The sequence below is a fragment of the Microcebus murinus genome, chromosome X, assembly GCF_040939455.1.
Source record: "Microcebus murinus isolate Inina chromosome X, M.murinus_Inina_mat1.0, whole genome shotgun sequence".
In the NCBI taxonomy this organism is placed as follows: Eukaryota; Metazoa; Chordata; class Mammalia; order Primates; family Cheirogaleidae; genus Microcebus; species Microcebus murinus.
The window spans coordinates 60,111,424-60,118,327 of record NC_134136.1 but is presented as its reverse complement, the minus strand read 5'-3'; positions in this window follow the sequence as shown (position 1 = coordinate 60,118,327).

Here is a 6,904-nt window from a genome sequence, read left to right as displayed (position 1 = left end):
ATAGTTATCTAAATCCTCAAAGAACTTAGTATGTCCTTGGCCTGGTGAAACATTGAGGAAACAATGCAAATGCTTAACTATAGGCATGGACAAGGTAAGGCAGGAGGAATTTACTTTAACTCTGAGTTCTCCAATTTTAAATTTCTAAAAAGCATAAATGCTTTTTGCGAATGCTGACACAATAAAAGTGGTATTCTGGTAGGGAAGATAAACATTTGATAAAGTGTATTTGGTGAGAACAGAATTACCATATTGTTGCATTTCCCACATTTCAAGTAGGAAGCCCTATGCGTAAGAAATATTTAGTACATATTAAATTACTTAATGTCAGATTATCTGGGTTCTAGTTCAGTTGTGTAACCTTGAGCAAGTCTCTTGAATATGCTGCACTGTCCTTTTTGGATGAGATGGTCTTTAACAGCTCTTCCAGCTCTACAATTCTGTGGTTTTTATGAATACTCTCTCTCATTTGATCTTGTTTGCATGCGAGGGTATGTAGGTACAGACTCACAGAGATAATACAACAAACCCTACATACACGCTATGTACTAGTTGCTATGGGCAACCACCACAGAAAAGGAAAGCAGTTATGGCCAAATTTCTCACAGATCTGGAGGGCCTAAGAGCAGCTGAGACCAAGTTGTACCTCTGTCACTAACTTAAATGAAATGCTACCTAACCAGTTCTCTGAGGCCCTGGTTTGAGAGCATGGTGGGAGTGCGGGTGGGGTGGAGGGAAAATTAAACTTGTGAGATTGAAATCATGGTTCCTCCACTTGATTGTGTGTGGCTTTGAGCAGTTAAATAACTTCAGTTTCTTCAATTGCAAAATGGGGAGATGGTAAAAAGCTTAGCTTACAGGGTTGTTGTGAGGATTTTATGACTTAATACATATAAAGCTAAAGCACTCAGAAGTATGCGTGGCACATAGTATATATTCAATAAATGTTAGCTGTTACTATGAAATGAATATCGAGTGAACCCTTTATTAACAGAGGTAGTTTGATGATCTGGAAACATTGGCAAAGCAATATTAACAGATAATGGCCACACTGTGGATGATGAATAAGAAAAAAAGGACAGGCCAGAGGATGACACATGCCTGTAATCCTAGCACTTTGGGAGGCCGAGGTGGGAGGATCACTTGAGCCCAGGAGTTCGAGACCAGCCTGGGCAACATAGTGAGAACCCATCTCTAAAAAAAATTTTTTTTTAATTAGCTGGGCATGGTGGTGTGCACCTATAGTTCCAACTATTCAGGAGGCTGAGGCGAGGAAATTGGCTTAAGGCCAGGAGTTTGAGATTGCAGTGATCTATGATGACATCGCTGTACTCTAGCCTAGGCAACAGAGCAAGACCCTGTCTCCAAAACAACTGAAAGAAAGAAAAGAAAGGAAGGAAGGAAGGAAGGAAGGAAGGAAGGAAGGAAGGAAGGAAGGAAGGAAGGAAGGGAGGAAGGAAGGAAGGGAGAAGCTGGTACTATTAATAGAAGTGATTAGTGACGAAAGACAGAAAGAATCCTGTACTGTCAAATATGGTCGCCACTAGACACATATACTATTGAGGATTTGAAATGTGTTTAGTCTGAAATGAGATGTACTGTGAGTATAAAATGCACACTGGATTTCACAAACTTAGTACCAAAAAAGGTAAAATGTCTCATTAATAATTTTTATACTGATTACATGTGCAAAAGAGTACATTTTGGATATATTGGGTTAAATAAAATACTTCATTGAAATTAACTTAATCTGTCTTTTTTTTTCCTTTTTTGAAGTGGCTATAAGAAAATTTAAAATTACATGTGTGTTCATATTATCTTTCTATTGGACAGCGCTGCTGTAAAGTGTTACAGGAGTCAACTGTCCCTGTGCTTAAACTCTTTCCTCAGTAGTCTCTCATTGGAGGTTAAACCAGCAGGTGACTCTGTCCGAGAAAGTTCTATTTCCTTCACTCTCTGTCATATTTCTGTGTCATGAGCTTTCCTCAGAAACTCTGAGGGAAGTCACATTCGATTACTGACACCAGCACTGGGCTTTATTCTGACTTACTAATCCAAATGCTCCCATCACGACTTTGCTGTGTCTCCATTGTGGTGAGAATAAAGATTTCTGAAATGGTGCTGAGTGATGGGCTGGCCTGGCTTTGAGCACAGGCTCCATCATGTGCTAGCTGTGTAATATCAGTTAAATGACCTATCCTTTCACAGCCTCTGCTCATCATCTAAAACAGAAGGGTAACACTACGAATTACCTATCTAATAGGGTCACAACGTGAGATATTTGTATAGAGTAGTTAGAGCAGTGTCTGGCACATAATAAGCACTCAATCAATGTTACAGATTATTAATACCATTTTTGCCTGCAGTGTTTCTCAGGGCAAGGGAGCCTGAACTATTAAATCTGTTTTGAGTTTAGGTGAAAAATCTACCCAGGCTATTTTGCTGATGAATGATAAAGTGATGGAATCACTAAAGATTTAGGATTTCAGGTACTTGTATCTTCTGTTTAAGGCACTGATGGAGTAGATATGGCAACTAAACTCATTTTTAGGGGTCCAGTGGGAGTGAGGAGTAGGTTTCTTGAAAGTGAAGCAATTGAAGGGGCAGGGATTGCATCGAATTTTGGCCTGTGGGATCGCTGAGAAAGGGCAGATTGAGTAAAGTAGGTGGAGAATTGAGTTGCTCATTCAACCCCTGTAGGTTCTATTTTCTGCCATCATAATATAGGCATAACCTCAACTATCTAACTTCATAGATTTCAGGTGGATGTCAAGCAAAATAATATGTGCATGTTGATGTACTCTGAAAACTGCTGAGTATTAAAGCAGAGGCCACAGTCCATTATTCTCTTTCTAAATACTCAAGTCTACAATTTATGTAGAATGGAATGCAAGTGCTGTGGTAGGTCAGAGAAGGCAGAAATCATCACGTGCTAGACTTACCAAGGAAGGCTTCCTGTGAGAGGTGTGACTCCAAATGGTCCTGAAAGAGTGGGAAGAGAAAGAACTAGAGACCATTGATTGGCCCAAATCTCCATCATATGTACCTGGTAAATTATTAATCTACTTTGGACATAAAATGGTTGAAGTGGTTCCCAGAATCTTTCTATTGCTTTGCATGAGAGCAAGCCCTTATTGATAGCATAGATGAGGTAAAATGTAATCTGGGCCATGAACTCTCATGCTCACTTTTGTGTATTATTTATCTCTATGGTGGGTCTATGTGGAATAATTCCACATTAATTCCAGCTTGGCTACATTCTCTGTGACCAATGTTGCCTGTTAACATTTATATACACAAAATGTGACACTATGCCAGATTATTGAATCGTTGAATAAGCACCTTAAATTTATGAGAAATTATAATTTAGATCATTAATAAAGAAAATGCACAGAAATAAAGAAAAAAGTTCATGACACAGATAAAAAGACAAAGTCTCAATTCATTCTCCACACACCATCTTAGTTCTCTCTCCAGAGGTAACTAATTCATTATTACTATTATTGCCAGTTAAAAGGAAGACTAGGGAAAAGGGGGCAGGGGAAGGGGAAGGAGGAACAAAAAGGAGGGGGAATGAGATAAAGAGCAAAGATTTATGGAGTGGGAAGAGACCTCAGAGGTAATCTAGTAAGTGATTTGCTTAAATGTCATTGAGCTAGTTAGTGACAGAGCGCAGACTCTAGCTGAGATCTCCAGATTCTCACTCCAGCTCTCATTGGACCCTAAAGTATGGTCTGGGGAGAGGGAGGCAGTCAGTGAGAAGGGAAAGGCCCAAATTCCCAGCTTCAGTCTTTTTAGATTCCCAACCCCTCCTCCTCTTTCAGATGCAAAAATCCTCTCTCTAACTCACACTTTGAACTGGCTTCCTTAATCTTCCCTACCCTTTTCTTCTCCAACTTACCAAAAGGAACTTCTCTGTGAGCAGTCTAGGTCTTTACAAGAGAAACTCCCCAGAGTTACCATTGTTTACCAGGGGAGCATGGCTTGATCTCTCAGTTACATATTTTTAGACAGGGTCAAAGAATTCCTGATGTTATCTAGCACTTTACCTATGGTGCCTGGTAGGTGGTAAACACTCACTGTTGAAATAGAATTTACCAAGTGGAAAGGAGCTGGCATTTCTGATATCCCTCAATACAAATATTCAACCTAGTCACTAGACCAACAATGGAAGTGTCAACACACTCTGAAAGGGGGCTCATAAAAGTACAAAGTTGAAGTTCTCTCCACCATCACAGAATTTACAATCTAGATGGGCGGATGGACAAAGCTCAATTATCCATAATGGCCTCAGCGAAGATGTGATAATACCTCACCTCATTAGCATGTTAGCATATGCTATAAAATATGATAATTTTAAGCTTAGATGAACGATTTTTATTCTTTTTCCCTATAAAAGGCTGGGGTGGGGATCCAATTCATGACATTCCTAAACAACAATGGGGACACTGTTTCCACATTGCTCATTCCAAAAGGCATTTCTGAAAGCTAGAGATAGATGCCTTTTAGAAAGTAGACCACATTTTCTGGCACAATACTTAATTTATTCTTCTTTGATGACATGCTTGGTGGAATGAAGGAAATGGAGGGAGGGCATTACATAAAACCTGATGAGGCAGAATTATAACACAGATGGTATAACAGTTTATACAATATTAACCACTCTTTTAATGTCAAGTTAGTACACATAAAGGCATCACAGAGAGAGCTGTGCTTCTCCTCCTTAACTACATAATTGAAGAAAAATCTAAGAAACAATTATCATGTAAGGAATTTTCAAATTGCAGGTTATAAATGTGAACATTAAGCTGTATTATGATGGTCAAATGTTCCATATTTGTTATCATGATCTGGGATCCCAATCTGGAGTGGGGGTGTGAGGGGTGAGAAATCAAACATATTCTGATTTCCCTCTGCAACAGCCAGGTTTCTCAGAACACTTGAGTAGGAGGTCGGTAGTTTATGTGTCTTTCAGCTGGTACAGAAGGATTGTAGTTAAATAGTGAGAATGACTGGATTGTCGAATTTTCTCCCCAAACACTCTCTCTGTTCCTTGTTCACACCACTGGTGCCCCAAACCCTGGCAGTAACAAGTTGGGAGATCAGCAAGAAATCTGAGAAATAGGGCATTAGCAGAAAGGAGAAAAGAAGGAAAACGAACATTTATTGTGCATTCTGAAGTGTCAAGCATTGTGATCGCTCTGTAGCTATCACACATTATCTCACTGTTCTTCACAGCAGCCCTACAGGAAAATAGAGCTTGAAATAAGTCAAGGACTATTTAAAGTTTCTTTTAAAATCGACCATAATAGTGGTTTTCTTTATCCTTGCTCTGTGACAGTGAGGGCATTTTAGGCAAGTCTCTTTTGGAGCCTCAGTTTCCTTATCTGTAAAATGAAGTGATTAGGTTAGATGCCTACTCAGGACCTTGCCAACCTAAAACATTGGTTCAAATGGTCCTTTAAAACAGCAGTCTCCAACCATTTTAGGCAGCTTCATGGAAGCTGTTTCATGGAAGACAATTTTTCCACAGAAGCGGGGGGATGGTCATGGAAGACAATTTTTCCACAGAAGCGGGGGGATGGTTTCAGGATGATTCAAGCGCATCACATTCATTGTGCAGTCAAATCTGTCTGCTAATGATAATCTGGATTTGCAGCCTCTTCCCAGTGCTAGCATCACCGCCTCAGCTCCTCCTCAGATCAGCAGGCATTAGATTCTCATAAGGAACATGCAAATTAGATCCCTCACACATGCAGTTTACACTAGGGTTTGCACTCCTATGAGAATCTAATGCCATTGTCCTGATCCTATGGGAGGTGGAGTTCAGGTGGTGATGTGAGGTATGGGGAGCGGCTGTAAATACAGATGAAGTATCATTCACTTGCCCGCTGCTCATCTCCTGCTGTGTGGCCCAGTTCCTAACAGGCCACAGACCAGTACAGGTCTCCATCCCAGGGGTTGGGGCCACAGCTTTAAAAGATACCCAGCTAAGCCATTTCCAGATGTAATGCTGTTATGTATAGTATTTCATCAAAAACTTAGCATTGAAAGAACATAAGAACTTGACCAGGAGTGAGGCAAAATGAAAGACAAATTGGAATTTTGGATTCTTTTCACAAATTGTGCTAATCTGTCAAATGTTAGATCTATAGCTGCAAACATGTGATAGCATTAAAAACCAGCAAAATTAATGTTAGAATTAATTTGCTAAGAGCTATAGGCTTTAAATATCAAGACTTTTATGTAAACTTGGTAACGCTATTACTAGAGTTTAAGAAACATGCAGTGTGTATGCCGGGATTAATCAAGTATAGAGATTAGTTTAAGAATGGTGGGTTTGAATTGTAAATGAAATAGTTGAAATTGCAGAAAACCAAGAGACTGTACACCAAAACAAGGATAAATAGGACACTTTGTTTAGGAACCAAAATATAAAATGAATCCTCTCAACTTTTATATTTAAATTTCTGACACAGAAGTAAAAATGAAGTAAATGTAAGACTCCCCTCCAGCAGATTTTAAAGATGTTATAAACTACTATTTAAAGAAAAGCTTTTTGAAGCTTAATGAAGAGGGGTAATTAGTTGAGTGGGACAACAAAGACTCCAACTAATACAGTCTAAATAAAAATTGGTTCTTGCTTTTGCTAGGTGATTACTCAAATTTATAGAGTCTATTCAATTTCTAGTTTGTTGTTTATCCTTAGACACATTTAATTTTAAAACATAATTTGGGTTGAGGAATGAATATAAGGCTATCACTATATCTAGTAACTAATAAAAGACATAACATCCAGATAACACTAATAAATATGTCAGAAGAATTAATATATTTCTAACAACTGAAACACATGAAAATACTGAAAAAAAACCTTGATTAAAACACACAAAGGAAGAAAACA